The sequence below is a fragment of the Colobus angolensis genome, unplaced genomic scaffold (genome assembly GCF_000951035.1).
Source record: "Colobus angolensis palliatus isolate OR3802 unplaced genomic scaffold, Cang.pa_1.0 Scaffold23, whole genome shotgun sequence".
NCBI classification, from domain to species: Eukaryota; Metazoa; Chordata; class Mammalia; order Primates; family Cercopithecidae; genus Colobus; species Colobus angolensis.
In genome coordinates, this window is record NW_012115488.1 from 12453686 (window position 1) to 12472713 (window position 19028).

General features: G+C 34.5%; 1 protein-coding gene across 3 annotated transcripts in view; it reads right to left on the minus strand.

Annotated features, from left to right (window-relative positions):
- The window catches only part of FAM172A (family with sequence similarity 172, member A), a 499710-nt gene that overhangs the window by 102359 nt on the left and 378323 nt on the right, over nucleotides 1-19028 (minus strand). The window lies entirely within an intron of this gene.

Sequence of the window (19028 nt, forward strand, 5' to 3'; positions counted from 1 at the left end):
TGCTGTTTCCCTTATCTACTCAGGCCATCATGCCGTTTCCTTTTCAAATCCTGTCAGGATACCCGCTTATGAATTCTTTGCAAAACCCATCTAATTACTGGACTGCAGTGAACAGCTATCGCTTAATCTTCAATTCTGTTTCCTCATATCCTTTAATTTTAGAAACACAGAACCCTAGAATTGAGGTAGATATTATTGAAGTAGATATTAAAGATGCTTTATTCTAATCTATCCAATGTAAAAATTCCCTTTATCAAATTCTTGAAAAGTGGTTATTAAGCCTTCATTTGACTGCTTCAAAAGATGGAAAGCTCGCCAGTTTACAATGCAGCCCATTCCATTTCTTAAAACAATTCAATAATTATATTGAGCCTCTTTAGTTTCCATAATCCACAATCAAAGCCTCTGTCATAATGTCTATTTAGAACCTCATCTATAGTTCAGGGTTAAGATCAGCTAAATCATTAAGTCTTCTCTGAGTTCTTTCGGTACCATATCTTTAAGATCTGGATGCTATTTATTCAGTCTCAAGAGATGCTTTCCCCCAGTGGTATTGAACATTTACCACCAACTGTGCCAAATAATTCAATAATATAAAAATTTCAACTGGACCATTAAGAGAAAAAATGAAAATCTTCAACTGATACTAGTTCTACAGTTTTCCAAGAAACTGGTCTGCATAAGATGTTAGTAACTTGTGATAAGGTAGTGAGTTGGCTAAAAGTCTAAGACAAGCTCGCACGCTAATATATTAACTTTCACAGAGCAAGAAAACTATATACCCATGAGACTTTATTTCTCTTGTTTAAAAAGTAATTATATTTCAGGCATTTATGATGAGTAATCTGTGTTTTGGTTTTCCTCATTTTTACTTTGTTAAAAGTCAAATTAAGTGCCAGACTCATTGTTTTCTTTTTCATTGTGTGATGCCTAACTAAAGTGGTAGGTGTATACTCACCTTCACGTGTATATTCTGCTTCTGAAATAAAATGGTTGAAAAACATTATATTTAACGTCAACATACCCCAAAGCCTTGTTGTGAAAGGCACAATTTTGAAAAAAGTGAATAAATGAAAAATATAATTTAATAGTATAATCTTAAGATTAAGGAAACAGGCTAATTCTCTCAACTGGTTTAAGTTTCATTGAAAGGGTAGTTTTTAATTTGATAGGTTTGTAAAGAGGGAAGGCAGGAAGCAGAGGGGTGGAACCTAGCGAGGCAGCTCTGTAAGATGAACTGCTGTCCGGGTGAAGCGGCTGGTTACAGTAATAGCTGGAAACCGTAAGTGTTACAGGCTTTGAAGTCAGTTCAGCTTTGATGTCTTACTCTCATAGTTAATCATAAGATAGTATGGAAGGGGCAAAAAATAAGGCTTTCCGATACTGTGCTTGGTGTCATTGCTCAGGAAATCCTAGCATGAAAAAAGATTGGTGTCTGTGTAAACTTGAAGTGTAGCATTAGTCTGTTCCATTTTAAAAAAGTTTTAAAGTATTGATGCACGAATTAACATATTTGTTAGTTTGAGGCAAGTACATGGACATGTAGGAACATGTTTAATTTTGTTATTAGAACATGTGAATCAATCAATAAGGACACATATTAATAATTATTTGGGTTTGTTATCATGCTAGGTACTGCTCAGATGAAGTTATATAGCTGTGGTTCCCAACGCTGAGGAACTTACTAGCTGAGGATCTAATAATCTTGCCACAGGAAGTTAAAAATTCACAGGAAGGAGCCTTAGACATCATCTAATCCAAGACCAAAGTCCAAAGAAGATGGCCTGTTCTGGAAACAAGAGATCAAACTGCCAAGTATACACATGAATTAAATAAACTGCAATAAATAGGTAATATGAAGAAATGAAGGGATAAAAGCACCTTGTGAGTTCTTGGATAGAAGAAAAATTATGGGAATTTCATGTTTCAATAGAGCATTGTTCCCCTATTAATTTGTGCTACACTTTTATGTATTTTGCTATATGCACAAACTACCAGCACTACTAAAATACCTAGCATTTCCTTTATCTCAACTCACTTTCTCTATTTGCCTAGTCCCAAACAATAACATCCAGTAAATGGGTTTTGTGTTATTCTGATACATATTAGAATAAACAACTATTAAAATAAAAAATAGTTTACCTATGAGCCACCAGTGGTGTGTGTATAATACATGAAGGTGGAGGATTCATGGGAAGAATACATCGTTATTATTTCTTTGGGTACTTCAATAAGAACTATGGATTTAAAGTCTGTGCTCTTAAAGTATTTAAATGTGTCCTTAATGTGTGTTCAGTGACCTAGATAATCTGAATTTAAAATATTCTTTTCTTTGGGGTTGTGTGGTTTGATCCTTCTCATCTTAAAACTTTGTTTAGTTATTGGGACCTATGCCGACTTACTTTATGCACAGTAAATAATGTGTACTTAAAAAAAATCTATAATGTGTATCATAATAATGACAGCCTGAGATTAAGACTGCAAAACAAAAAGTTGAAAGGGAAAAGTTTCCTTTTGACTTTTTCTCAATAGTGCTATCTTGCTGCTTTAAAAGAAAAAAAAAAAAACTTTCTAGCTTTTCTCGGTAGAAACTAACTACAGGAACAACCGTACATATATTACTTTAATGGGAAAAGAAAAAGAATGATTAAAGTTCTGGGGCATTCCTCTTGTTTACGTGTTGGTATCATGTAAGAGGAGGAAGCCAAAGCCAGACACTAGAAGAAAGGGGTTAACTACACCTCATGGAAGCGAGGCTATTCCTCTGTTGCATTCTTGTCCTTTAACTGCATTAGAACTGACTGTAAACATAAACAAAAGCCACTGGTGGGCAATTAAATTTGAAGAAGTAGCCCATAAAAACTGGAATATTCAGCATGTATTAGAATCAGTTACACAACATCTGATTTGATAGTTAGATTTTAAGCGTTCCTCTTATAATACATGTTAAATGTTCTCAACAAATCATATTCTATAATGCAGTAAAATGACAATTTCAATGTAGTCTGAGGTTGGCAGGACAAGAATATTGAAGCAAATTAAACCATAATCTTTCATTTACATTTAGAGGTTAAAAATCTGTAGTCATTTGTGACAAGAACCTTAAAATGAATTTGCCATTCCCAAAGTCATCTCAGTAGACAGGAAGGAGGAACTTGGCACGGGACCAACAAATTCTGAGAGAGCAACACCTCAAGGTTAGAGGGCACTGATGACTTCAACAAATCTCACCAGCTAAGGCACAGATTAAGCCGGGAGATAGGATGCCCTACAACCTTAACCTGTTAATACCTTTAAATTCTTAAGAGTGACCTCTAGTCTGCTCTTTCATATTAGTTGTTAGTTATACTAATTACAGCTTAACTGGTATTGTTGGCATCAGTTTTTCTCCCAAAAGACATGTAGAGAAAGGTTATCTCTAATAGCTTCAAATGACTTCAGTCAAATTCTGTTGTGCACATTAGGAACACCTACCTCTAGTTTTGAATGGGTCTTTCATAGACATCAAAGCAAAGACACTAAAAGCAACTTGTGTTTGTGGATTCTATAAAGCATTTCATAAAGGAAGCTGTAAAAATAGGAACAGTAACTTCTCCTGTAACTAGAACTTTAGAATGGTTTAAAACAGGTAATTTGTTTTATTTTTTTAATGTTTATTTTCAACAAACAGTGGCTGGTGATGTCACATACAAGGAGCTAGTTATACCTTATCAATGCTAGTGAAGTAAAAATACTTGGCCCATGAAATCCCCTCAAAATTGATGGTTTTAAGAAAGGGATAATGACATTTCTCTCACGACCTTTTAGAGCTGTTTTAACTTCAACATTTACATTGACGTTAACCTAAGATTCCACAGAGTTGTGCCTAGGATTCCAAAGCCCATTTACAAAGATTCAAACACCATCTGTGAAGCTGCCATAAATTATTCTGTAACATTAATCTTTAAACAAGGCACTAAATCAGAGTAGAAACATACCAGAGAGATTTAGAGCTAGAGTCATAACTGAATTATTGAGATTAATGTAAACAGCTTCACGCATAAGAATTGCAGGTTCTTACTATCAGATTGTTTTTGCTTTGAATGAAACATAAGATTTCTTCTAAATCTTAAAAATAAATTACTAATATTTAAATGACACTGACACTGTTTTTTTTTTTTTTTTTTTCATACGAAAAGAAGGGTGAAAATGACCAGTGAATGGAGCTGTTAACCTAAGGGTGCTCTGAGTTAAGAAATACATTAACAAAAATCTGATGTTACAAAATAGACAGAGTAGGGAGTAATTAACATCACCAAAAGAAACTTCACTTTACAAAAGGGAATCTTTAAACCAAACCTAGTGTTCTCAAAAGATGTGGACCAATAGATATTTGACTTAAATGAACTCTTTGGGGGAAACAAAGACCTATAACAGTCAATTATAGTATCATGTGTCATCACATCCAAGACACCATTGATTGTAAGATTCATCATTACTTTTTGTATCATTTAGAAAGAAAAACATTGCCAATTAAGCTATGGCATGATGCTTTCTTATCACTTATTGCAAGATGTATTCCAACCTTAGCTAGTTAAAATTATGTCTTGTAATTAATGAAATAAAATATTTTATAATAAATTGACTTGTTTATCAATATATCAAATGATGAAATTGTTTTAGTGAGAGCAAGTCGGTTTTGAAATATAGTCACTAGGTGATACAGTAATCCTCCCTTATCCCCCAGTGGATGCCTGAAATCATGGATAGTACCAAACCCTAGATATACAGTGTTTTGTTTTATGCATACATACCTATGATAAAGTTTAATTTATAAATCAGGCAGAATAAGAGATGAACAACAGTAAGTAATAGTAAGATAGAACAATTATCACAATATGGTATCATCACTACTCTTGCCCTTTGGGGTCATTATTAAGTAAAATAAGGATTATGTGAACACAAGCACTATGATACTGCCACAGCTGATACAGTAACTGAGACAGCTATTAAGTGACTAATGGGAGGGTGGCATATATGGAGTTAATATTCTGGACAAAGGGATGATTAATATTCCATGAGGGACAGAGAAGGATAGTGTGAGAGTTCATCATACTACTTAGAATGATGCGCAACTTAAAACTGAAGAATTGTTTATTTCTGGAATTTTCCATTTAATATTTTTTGGCCATGACTGACTGTAAGTAACTGAAACTGTGGAAAGCAAAATTGCAAATAAGGGGGGGACTACTGTATTAAATAAGTTTGCTCTGTGTAAAGCATTGAAAGGACATTAACTGTATATTTTCTACCTTCTCTGAGGATATAAGAGGAAGAACAGTAGCTGGTATAGTGATTTTAGTTTGCTTGACTAATTTATTGATGAACCAATACCCCTATTTCTTTCCACTAGGAATTTAAGGCAGACTACAGGAAAATCATATACAACAAAGTTATTTCAGAAATGAAAAACAGAAAATCAGAACTGGGGAAAAGAACAAAAACAAGAGCACTGTCAGAATTTAATTAGATATAAACATAATTTGTGCATAACAATCTAGGTTCTAGGTCTTTATTTTTCACTGCAATTTCAAAATAAAACATGTTTATCAGTGAGATTTTAGGGATTACTTTGCCTGAAGCTTAGCAACAAATGAGATGACAAATACAAGGACCTTGCTAATCCCAAAGAATTTCTATAAAACTGATTATTAGAATCTACTGTTATTTGTTAAAAAGATAGATACCAAATGAAAGTATGATCAAGACAGAAATTAAGTACTGGTAAGAATAACCCCAAAATATTAGCAGCTCTCCCTTAAAAAGATTAAGTTGGTTGTACCAGAAGATAAAATAGGATTAATATGAAGAGCTAACAGACTGGTCTCTGTATGCTTACATGTTCTCCTGGTCTGAGGTACCAATGCCAGTAAGCTATCTTTGGATATAGGTAGGTGGATCAGTGGGCTCACGTCAGGGATTATAGGTTCTGAATGAAATGAACAGTACTGAAAGAAAGCCCTCCACATAGCAGGCCTCAGGCTTTATGTGGTAATTGGTTGATACAGCAAAAATGATTTGGGGCACTGTGCTAACATTGAGGTCTATTTCAGAATCACAGATTCGAATATCAGTCAAGTGATGGATCAGTTCTAGTGTTTATAATATTGGATCTTCCTGTGTGCAGTATCCTACATTTTCTCTTTTCTCTGTATCAGAAACCTGAGATCTAATTGTGGCCCGCATATTAAATTTTTCAAGAAACTGGAAAAATTGACACAAGGAAAATGATGGTCGACATATTCAAAACTCTTCTCTGGGGAAGCATTTCTCTTCAACTCCATATAGTCTTCACTGGGCTGTCAATTACAATACCATGCCCTATCCCCAAACCCCCTCGTAGATACGGGTACTGGCTCAGGCTGGCCAATCACAGCCTGTCCTAATACGTGACCTCTTTGGCTTCAGTGATATTTAGATGCTAGGGCAGAGAGAAGGCTGTTTCTCTCGGATTATGCTGAATAGAAGTTGCTGCGACTGCCTGTAGATACCCTGCCTGTTTGTGTGAAAAAGCCCTTTCTGCGAGAAGAGAGAATGAGGCCAACAGGCAAAGAAAAGTAGAAAGAGAAACGGAAGGAGTTTGGATGACAGAGTTTGAGTCCCAGGATCTGTTGATACCAGAAGTAGATCTACATCTGGGTTTTTCAGTTTACATGAATCAATACTTTTCTTTTTCTTTTTTGGTAAGAAGCTTGAATTGGGCTTATGTAACTTAAAATGAAGAGTCTGTACTAGTACAGTAACTGAAAAGAGTAGATTGTATTCAGCTTCTTTTTCAGTGCTATAAAACATGAGCTTGATATTCATGTATTCATGTTTGAATTCATGTCTACATATTTGAATATGTAAAATTACTATACAGTAAATTATAATAGTGGCATTTTAAAATGCTAATATGTGTGTAAGGGCAATAAGTTTCTAGATTATCCATGTAAATGCTACAGATAACTAAAAGTGGTAGGCAATCCAAAGTTATTTATATTCAGTTTTCTAATACTTCATAATAATGATAGAAGGAGGGATAGTGGGAGAGAGGGAGTTTATTCTCCTGATTATGTTTTACTTGGCATAATTAAAAGTAGTTTGCATTTGCTGAGAAGATACTAGTTTGGTAGTGGGAAAAAGTGGCATAGAAAATATACTGGGAAACAAGGAGAAGCTAGTCTAAGATGATGGTTCATTGTGGATAATTTCCCAAATAAACAATGTATTCATAAACAACTGAAAACTAGCTATAGCTATCTCTCTTGGGTAAGAGAGCAGAAGCATTGGACAATAACAGGGTTAGTACATGCTTTCCAGAAGACAATGTGAAAATTCATTCTGGAAAAGCATTTACTAACCCTTTTAAACTATAATATTTAAACTCTAACATGTAAAACATTTTAAGAGCTGGTTGGAAAACAACTCATCTGGCATTATGATTCGGATGAGCTATATTCTACCTCAAGTTGAGTTACACATAACTCGAAAAACCCTCAGTGTTCTTAGAATAATTACTTAACTTTCATTTTCTAAATATTCTTATTAAATTCCAACATATTTAACTTTTAGGAACCTTAAGCTATGAGGGTATATACCTTCTGGCTCTCCTCTGTAGATGGTAAGGGTCTGAAAAGGCAGTTGCCCAGTGGAATGCATTAAACATGAGCCCACTGCCTTGAGCAAACCTCTCAAAATTATTCACCTAACATGTTTCATTATACATACTTTGGGGATTATCAGAAGTAAGATATATTCTTAATAAATAGATCTATCAGTGCTGGGTTCTAATAGATTTTTGGCCTATCTGCAAAAAAATTCACCTGCTGAAACAACTTATGCTAAAAAGTGTCACTTGTATTTAAAAACAAAGTATGGTGTCAGGACTTATGTGTTTATTCATAGCCACTGACACCAATGAGTCTGCATGACTTGGGGGAAAAATGAATCTTTTTAGAATTCTGCAGTTTTATAAGGACTCATTTTAGAAACTGGACTATCATTTTAGAAAGTTTTATAAGGATCAATATATACATTGAGGCATTTCAGTATTCACAGATGGAAGCAACACCGGACTTAATAATAACTAAAGATATATATACAGTTTCCTCATTTCACAAAAAAAGTATAATTAAGAACTGCATTGTTCTTTATGCCTAAATAGTTTTCAATAATTCTTACAAAGGTGGTTGGTTTTTTTTGCTGCTGTTGTTCTCAGAATGACTCTGACCAGGAGTATATCAATCATTTTAATTTCATATGAGAATAAAATGCATCAGAATTAATTATTTATCTTAAGTCAATTGTTTCATTTAAAAATTTATTGATATCTATTTTATCTCCAGTATCATACTAGGCATTCTCTCGTATAATGAGCTGTTAACAGAAACAGTTTAACTGTGTTCCATGGCAGTCAACAGAGTTTCTAATCAGATATATGTTTTTGCAAACAAAGGCAAGCAGGCTTTTACTTAAGAGATTGTCTTGTGTCTGGTGGTTTCTCAACTTCCAAACACTTTTTAGTGGTTTATTTATGAGATTATAATAAACTTAAAGAAACTGATTAACAGTTTTTTTTTAATCAGAAGTCTAATGAAGACAATTGACTCTTGATAAGAACAGGCCAGTGGATCTGCTAAGCCATTAATATCTCTGGATTTGCTGATCCATGGTGCCAAGGCAAATCATCAAGAAGGTTTACACCAGTACTAAATGACATTAGTTCCTGGAAGAAAGGCCTTTAGAACCCTAGAACTTAGTATTCTGACCTAGGCTATTTGACATAAGTTGATATAAAAACTAGTCACAGGAAGAATGATTTTTTTGTCTTGAATGACAAAAACGTCATTATCAAAAGTATTACAATTAAATAAATTATCTATTGTGCTGTTCAATGTCTTTTTGAAACACTGATATATTAATATTTAATGTTAAGAAAATATTTCTTCTCATGCATTTTGGAAGGCTCAAGTAATTATATACTGAGAACTATATAACTTTTTGTCTATGGCTGTATTTTTACCACTATATTTACCGCTTAATTTCAGTAACAAATTACAGTCCAGATTTTCAGTCAAAATAAACTCCCTTCACTTTTCCTCCCCTTCCTGACTTTTGGTCATCTCTCTCTTGCTCTCTCTCTCTCTCCTTACCCCCCTCCACTCCTAGTTATCCTTTATGTTGTTCCCTGTTCTTAAGAATGTTTCCATATATTTCCACTGAGTTCTTTGCTCCTTTCTTTATGTTGTTCCTCTGCCCATTCCTCTCACACTGGTCGCTTGGTGATGTAATCCTTGATTTTCTCAATTCTTTCCTCTCTCAAGCTTATGTGCTTCTTGTCTAATTCTGAATCTTTAGTGCTTAGCCCTTAACAGGTGCTAATTAGAAATTTGGTCACTGAGGATAAAGTATAGAGGTACAATGTTACTGCTTACACGAATATGAAGATGAGGGGCCTGGAGGAAAAGCAGGAGTTGGTTTGGGACCACAGCAAAGATGTCTTGGAAATGGCCAAACATTGCTATGGTAAGTATTACCATTTTGTTTGTCATGTCCTGGGGTATTACATATGGTCTGCATAACCCATATTTCACATAATACACTTAAAATATGTATACTGATATGTGTATGCACGTTTTTAGGATAACAACATAAATGAGATATCAAATAATTGCCTATAGTTTTAAAAGTTAATATTTGCAGGAAAATTAGCAATATAAAATATGTCTAGTTAGATAATGTAATAAAATGAATATGCATATCTGTAATTAGGATAGGTAGTTTTACGGTGAGTCTTAGAATGCACATGAGAGTAAACATGCTAAAGATTTATGAGATATTCCACTGAATACATGGAATCGTTATTGTCTTCATTAAAACAATAATTAAAAATTCTACACTTACATTTTAGAAAGTGGTATTTCATTTATATATGATTTTATTTCAACTGTAGTATCACTGGATCAACTGTGAGAAAATATTTAAATCTCACAAATTCAAGCACCTTCTGTTTCTTAAATGTTCACATGGTGTATATATGTGCACAGGGAATGTTCACCAAATAAATTGTTTACTGACTAATGCAAGAAACTCAGTTTAAAAATAAAAATGATACAATTTTTTATAGAGCATGCCATTTCTGGAAACTCAAATAAAAAGGATAAAGATGCTTTCACTTCTGATTTAAAAGTGTTACATTTTTGTTAGTATTTTACTTGAAATTTCTTGGCCCAGAAGACAAAAATTTATGGCTGCAGATTAACTACTTTAATGATGTGACACAGAAGCAGCAAAACGTTCTTTTTTCCCTATGGTGTTGCAGTGATTGGCTTTTCAGGGGAGTAAAGAATAACACACTAAATCCCTGTATGGGGAGGTTCTTTTTTTCCCCCCCATCTCTTCTCTTTGGTTTAAATGTCAAAGGTAATACATATTTAGCAAGCAGATTGGTGCCAAAAAATAATGTTTGAAAAGAGGTGATCATTTACAATATCTGTATTATTTAATGGTTGATTATTACAGAAATATTTACAGTTAATATATGTAAAAAACTTAGTGTCTACTTGGATTTAGTAATATTATTAAAACTGTTTATGAAAACAGTCACTGTCTAAACTTGTTCTCTTCTGTTTTAGTTCTGCTTTTCATAAACACAATGACAACAAATTAAAGGCAAGTCAACTGACTGTTCTGTACATTAGCTTGATAAACTTAGTGCCTGACAATTCTTAGTGAAAAGTGACAGCTTTCTTAATAAGTTCACATATCCATTTTCCTGGGGAAATTTAAGAATCATATCTCTATCAAAATATCAAAATTTTCTTCCTAATATAAGTGAGACTGATGAGAGTTCAATTGCCTTGCTCCGAAAATACAGATAAATAAGAAGTTACTGTAATTCTTCAGTCCAGAAAGTTATTGATTGGGAGGGAAGAAATCTTATTTTTGGTAAAATTTTCCTGAGAAGATAACCCTAGAATGGTGGTATTATTTGAATGCAGATCTGGGACTATTTGACTCTGTGGCTAATACTCTTTCCTTTCCATCATACCACCTTATTTAACTCCTTTGTAGGAAACAAAGTCTCTCTGCCTTTCTCAACCTATCCCTGATCACCTATTTTTTTCTCTACAGTAGGGGTAGTAGGTGTTATTGGGTGAATTGTGTCCGCCACCAAATTTATGTGTGGAAGTCCCAAGCTCTAGTATCTTAGAATGTGACTGTATTTGGAGACAGGATCTTTACTGAGGTAATTAGGTTAAAATGAGGTCATTAGGATAGGTCCTAATCTAATATCACTTATAAAAAGAGGAAATAGGGACACACACATATACAGAAGGAAGACAATGTAAAGATACGGGGAGAATACAGCCATCTACAAGCCAAGAAAAAAAGCCTGGGCCAGATCCTTCCCTCAAAACTCTCACAAGGAACCAACCCTGCCCACAACCTCATCTCAGACTTTTAGCCTCCAGAACTGCGTGAAAATAAATTTCTGTTGTTCAAGCCACCCAATCTGTGGTAGTTTGTTTGGCAGTCCTAGAAAATGAATAGCGTGGCATACTGAAACAAATTCTCTTTCAATTAAAAAGGTATATGTTAAGATTTTCCACTACTCAATCAATAATACTCAAAGTTTTAAAGCAGATTTAGGAACATTATCATCCATTCTAAAATAATGAATCAACCCAATGCATCTTATACACTGCCCTGGCCACACGACCTAGACCTAGAAGATGGTCTACATTATATATGCTGAAAGGAAAAGGAGGACTACTTGTTAAGCAATACAGTTATTCCTTTGAAGAAGAAATGACATTCAGGCAGTACGGTTTTAAAAAAGAATACTGATTTTTAAATGTAGTGAAATCTCAGGAAGGCCCCAACGTTTCCTTTTCCAACCACAGTCTTTGGCAATAGAAGAGGTGACAGCAGCAAGTGAAGCTAGTTTGTATTTTGTCATTTTGTTGGAAGCTGCAGGAAGAAAACCTAAGTCCAAGGTTCAAGACCAAAGTAGCTAATTCTGCCTAGTAGCTGTGCTCCTAGCTGCAAAGTGACGTGACACAGTTGCAGCTTAACAGACTTATGTGCTGGACTGTTTTCTAGAGGTAGCCCCTTCGATAAACTGTGTAGCCTCTCCCAAAGCTTCCTGACATGTTTCTCTTCACTGGTGTAGCCATGATAATGCTAATGACTTGTTTTAAGGATTTCACTGGGTATTGGGGTGGATTCAGTTCATGACAGTTCATCTTTCAACTGGCTGGGGATGTAATCACAGGAACTGACCTTGCCTTCCAACATAGAAATCCATAGAGCTCATTTATATTCATTTGGTTTCTTCAAAAATGACAAGCAAAGAAGATTCTACTGTGTTAAAATCAGGATTTCGATATTTTCAAATGCTTTTTAAAATTGAAAAGTAAACATTCAGAAACATGAAAATGATTTGGGCTTACATTATATTCTAAATATGAGTTAACTACAGAGGTATATAAACACACTAATTGTAATTGTAAATTACCATGTTGTGCAGAAAAACAGACATATGGCAGGTGTCTTCACTCACTGTGCTACGCTGGAACTCTTTAACATTAATGGGCCTCTGATTTAAAAAAAAAAAAAAACCTTAATTTTTAGCAATGTTTTTCTAATGTATATGGCTCCATACTCCTCCATTTAGATAACTGCCTTTCTTTTACAGAAACTAAAAATGTGACTAAAAATGAATAGGTCAGATTTACCCTTTTAAATATTGCTTTGTAAGGAGAAATTACTATTCTAGAAACAAAGATGACTGCGACAATGTGTATCTTTTGGAACTCTAGATCTCCTGAAGCCTTCCTTTAAAAAATATTTCTTGGATGTTTAAAATTGTGTAATAAATACATACAGCAAAAATTCTAAAAAAAATCACTAACAATACCAATACCTGTATATACATTTAGATTTTTTTCTCTATGTAATATATATTTTAAAAATGGTATGAAGTTCAATAAGTTGTTTTGCTTCATTCAACAATTTACTCTGAACTTTCTATCAAAACTGTGGTTCTGTAATACAATTTTAACTGTCTATCATGTTTAATTTTATTTACTTAACCCTTTGTTAAACATTTAGGTTGCTGCAAATTTTTTGCTGTTAAACTTTTTAAAAAATTTCTGCATGACCACTCTTTTTGCTAAATCCTTACACACACACACACACACACACATACACAATTATTTTCTTTTCTTTCCTTTTTTTTTTTGAGACGGAGTCTTGCTCTGTTGCCAGACTGGAGTCCAGGGGCATCTGATCTTGGCTCACTGCAACCTCTGCCTCCTGGGTTCATGCCAGTCTCCTGTCTCAGCCTCCTAAGTAGCTGGGACTACAGGCATGCATCACCACACCCAGTTAATTTTTGTACTTTTAGTAGAGACGGGTTTTTACCATGTTGATCAGAATGGTCTCGATCTCTTGACCTTGTGATCCGCCCGCCTCGGCCTCCCAAAGTGCTGGGATTACAGGCATGAGCCACTGCGCCTGGCCACACACAATTATTTTCTTATAAAAATTATTAAAAGTTGAAATGATGGGCCAATGGAAATGCACATTTTAAAAGCTTTCCATATGAATTACCTTTTCATGAAAGTTGTACCAATTCACTTTCCAATAAATAAATATTTGTTTCTGTTATTTTGCCCATCACCACCACCATCATCACACTGTTAAATAATTGGCCACCTAAATCTTTACCTTCAAAATTTCCTTAACTATCTTTCTAAGTTTTATTCTTTCCGTTTGAATCACTCTGACAAGTACATTTCCACTAGGTTTAATTGCAATGGCTTTGTAGTCTTCACTTTAAAAACACAGTTTGACATAAATAATACCATTTTGCATTCTGAAAAGAATTAATCTTGAATAGATTTTGCCAAGAAAACCAATATTGTTTAGTAGGCAAGACTATTTCTAGAAGAAAGGCATAAACAAAAGTGGCAATTCTGAAAAACAAATCGCCATGAAACAGATTTAGTATAATAAACAAGGATATACAGTATATTTAAAAAAAAATGAAATTATTGAAACAGATGCTAATTCCAGAAAAGGATCATGCTTTGAAATAAGGACAGATATCCAAACACCTCATGATTTCTTAGTGAATAAGAAAACTTCTAGGAAAAAGAGAAATTGTTCATTATGATAAGATTTTAATTAAAGTGCCAAGGATTGATAAAAGTGTAAGAACAAGAAAGGCAATAATCAATACATTATTTAGTCTAAACTTAAAAGACTAATGTAAAATGCAACTTAGGGCCTTGATATGACACTGAGTTGGAGATATCTAGAACATATAGATTCAAAGAAAACCAGAAATTACCTATTAGATAGGTACTGTCAAAGGAAATCATTTGAAAAGGTGGCAAAAGGGAAGGTGCTTCTTAAATTCTGTAACTGTAGATCCAAAGAAGAGTCATGCTTCCCTTTGAATATGTGATGAAGGCGATCAATCATCTTTAAAGAAAATGCACATTTGTACAAAAAACACTATTCTGCTTATACTTTAAAGGGGCTCAGCATCTTAGATTAAAAATGCTTGCCATGTCTATAGGAAATACAAGATAACCAAAATGTTTGATAAAGAGACATTTTCAGAATGACAGTGAAGATCTATTGGAGTCAGGCATTGAAATTTAGTTTTTAAATTGAGGCAGGAGAAAATCTGGGCAAATATGAAGACTTTGGACTGTTGTTTGACATCTGCCTTTACTAACTATGCCACTGAAATTATTACTAAAGGTATCAATGGCATCTTAGTTATTGAAATGATATGGCTTGGTAGATTTTTTTTTCTTTTTTTTTTCCGAGACAGAGTCTCACTTGGTTGCCCAGGCTGTGATTCTCTTGCCTCAGCCTCCTGAGTAGCTGGGATTAAGGTGCACACTACCATGCCTGGCTAAGTTTTGTATTTTTAGTAGAGACGGGGTTTCACCATGTTGGCCAGGCTGGTCTCGAACTCTTGACCTCAAGTGATCTGTCTACCTTGGCCTCCCAAAGTGCTGGAATTACAGGCATGAGCCACCGCACCTGGCCAATGTATCTTGGTTGATTTCTTACATTACTTGATATCTGTAACATTTAACATTGTTAACTACTTAACAACACATTCTTGGTTTTCTCCCAACTCTAAGGGTGGTTATCTTCTGTTTAAGGGATCTTATGATTAAAGTTTCTACATATCATCTTAAATCTCTGAAAAATCTGAAATCACTTCAGTATAAAGGTTTTCCTAAGGTCCAGTCTTTTTCCTTTTCACAGCAAGCCAAGAGAACTAGTGATGGAAAATCTTTTAAATTATGTGAAGCTGATTAGTGACACATAGAAGCTTTGCCTAAGCAGAGGGGCAGCTGTGTCAATGATGCAGCTATGCGGGGGCTGAGATGGACTCTAGGAGCTGTTCCCTGAGACTGAGAGCTCATCACAATTTCTCCACATCTGTAGATGCCGCAGAGGAACCGAAGGAGCAGCTGAGGTCAGCGCCTCTTCACAGCTCTTATGTTCACAACACAATCAGAGTTGTTTATTCTGGCATTCAACACTGTCTGACTCTGCTGAAACATCTCCTTTCCAAGGCTTTCCAGAAGGGCTGTCTAGAAAAAGGATGAAATGGAGCTGGTGCTGTGTGACTTTTAGTGGGATAATCCAATAGTAAGTGATTAGTCACCTATTGAATCTAAAGATAAGCAATTAGGATTTGGCTCTATTTTCACTAACTTACATGGATCCTCAGTGCTCTACCTTTAGATACTGACAAGAAGAAAAAGCACACATTTGTTAAGCTGGGTCCCTGTAGCTTGTGTGGAGGAAATGGTCTCACTGGGATGTTGTAAGCTGGAATCAGAGACTCAGGCACTAATTCAGATTCTTCTGCTTGATGATGTTGTAGATTCACTGTCACTGAGTTTGGTCCAAGAACCAGAAGCTTAACATCTCCAAACATTCTCTTAAATGGAAGCATTAAGAGCAGACATTACGTTGTTCTTGGGCACTGATGTAGCCCTAAGGATAAAAAAGCTATAGTGTGGAATTCATTTCCACACTTTTTATCCAGTGCTGTATTTTGGGCATTGTCATAAAGGACGCTGGACCATGGGAAGCTGTGCAGATATATATGGTTCATTTACACATACTTTGTGGCCATTATATTTCCAACGTGATTCTATATTCTTGAGTAAATAAACTGACAACTCAAGCTAATCTTATACAAGTGTATATGTGTAACCTTGATACATCTCCATTGTCCACCTGAAACAATACAGCTTATAGGTATGTTCTGAAAATTAAAGTTGTTACAATTTGTTCATAATTAGGTAATCTTCTTAAAGAGTTAGAATAACGTAGGTGCAGCATTAATATTTACTTGACGTTTTTGTTTTTAAAGTACTTCACCAAAAGTTCATTCCTGAAAGCTGAGCTACATCTGGGCTGCTTCATGTTGTGGACTATGGAAGATCTGGTTTAAAACTTGTTTTCATCACCCCGGGTAAGTCATTTATTCTTACAAAGATGTCATGAGAATGAGATCCCTCGAAACAGAAAAATAACCACCCTTACAGTAGGAGAAAAAAATGCTTAGGTACCTTAGGTGTGGGTGCAATGGTGATGGTAGTACTGGGGAAGGAAGTAGTGGTACTGGTAGTTAGCATAATCTTATGAAATAGTCATAGGATTTCATATATCCCTTAAGCATTTTTTATTTATCCCAGAGAAACTGTCAAAAACCCATACCCTTGCATATAAAACATTCAATAACCTAAGAAAAAAGGAACTTCCTCAACATGATAAAGACTACATATGAAAAAGCCAGAGCTAACGTCATACTCAATGGTGAAAAGACTTAAAGTTTTTCTCCTAAGAACAAAAACAAGAAAAGGATGTACCCTTCTGCTACTTTTATATAACACAGTACTACATATTTTTGCCAGAGCAAGTGGGTAAGAAAAAGAAAGGGTATCTAAATTGGAAAGGAAAAAGCAAAACTATCTTTATTCACAGATGACACTATTTACATGTAGAAAACCCTAAAGAATGCACCAAAAAAACTGGTTAGAACTAAATCTGCAAAGTTGCAGGATACAAAATCAACACAGGAAACTCAGTTGTATTTCTATCCATTAGCGATGAACAATTTGAAAAGGAAATGAAGGAAACTATTCCATTTACAGTAGTATCCAAAAGAATAAAATACCTTCAAATAACTTTAAGGAAGTAAAAGGCTTGTACACTGAAAACTAAAACATTGCTCAAAGATATTAAAGAAGACATAAGTGGAAAGACAGCCTGTGTTCATGGATTGGAAGACTTAAAATTGTTAAGATGACAACACTCCCTAAAGCAGTATGAGGGTTCAATGCACTCTGTAACAAAATCTCAATGGTGTTTTGGGCAGAAATAGAAAAACTGATCCTAAAATTCCTATGAAATTTCAAGTGACCCACAATGGTATGGGTGTGCGCATATATATATATATATATATATATATATATATATATATATGGAAAAAAGGAACTTTTTTGACTGAAAAAGTACAGTCAAAAGAGTGAAAGGACAACCCACAGAATGGGAGAGAATATTTGCAAACCATCTATCTGATAAGGGCTTAATATCCAGACTCTATGAAGAAAAGAAACAACCCAATTTTAAAAATAGGCAAAGGACTCAAATAGACATTTCTTCAAAGAAGATACAAAATAGACAATAAGCATATGAAAAGATGCTCAACATCATTAGTCATTAGGGAAATACAAATCAAAATCACAATGAGATACCACTTAACAGCTACCAAGATGGCTATAATTAAAAAAAAAAAAATAACAAGTGTTGCCGGGGATATGGAAAAACTAGAACTCTTGTAGATTGCTGGTGGGAATGTAAAATGGTGCCTTCACTATGGAAAACAGATTGGTAGTTTCCCAAAAAGTTAAGCACAGAATTACCGTATGACTCAGAAATTTCACTCCTATGTATACATTCAAGAGAACTAAAACAACAGGTAAACAAATAGATTATTATATGTAAATGTTCATAGCAGTATTATTCACAATAGCCCATTGGCTATTAATGAAAATAATCTAAGTGCCCATCATCAAAGGAATGGATAGACAAAATGTGGTATATCCATACAATGGAATATTATTCAGTCATAAAAAAGGAATGAAGTTCTGATACACACTACAACATAGATGAACCTTGAAAACGTGCTAAGTGAAATAATCCAGATACAAAACGTCAAATGTCTTATGGTTCCATGAATATGAACTGCTTGGAACTGGCAAATTCACAGAAATATAAAGCAGATTAATGGCTACCGGGGGAGGGGGAGGGGAACGGAGTTATTGCTCAGTGAGAAGAGTTTATGTTTGGAGTGATGGAAAAATGTTGGAAATGGATAGTGGTGATGGTTGCCTAACATTGTGAATGTAATTAATGTCATTGAATTTACACTTTTACAATGGCAAATTTTATATTTTATCACAAATAGGGAAAGGTAAAGTTTCTACAGCCTCATGAAGAAGATCTCTTGACCTCGTGATCCGCCTGCCTTGGTCTCCCAAAGTGCTGGGATTATAGGCATGAGCCACTGTGCCCAGCCCAAAGTTAAGTCTCTCATTGGGCCCCTGATTTACACTCCTGGACCCACAAGAGTTATTTTCTATACAGCCACTAGGAAAAAAAAAAGAAAGTAAATACTCATCTAAAAACTATTTAAAAAAGAACAATGAAAGAAACCAGAAGAAACTAGGAAAAAATTCAGAAGAATGAAGTGAAAATTAATTAACTAGGGAATAAAAATAGTAGTTAAGTAGAATAAGTCAAAAAGCTTATACTTTGAAAATACCTATAGATAAAATCTTTGCAAGACTGATTACAAAAAAAGCAAAAATTGACAATATTAGTGTCCAGAAATAAGACATAAACTCTGATATAATACATACTGATAGAATTCCAGGACAATAAATAGAGCATGC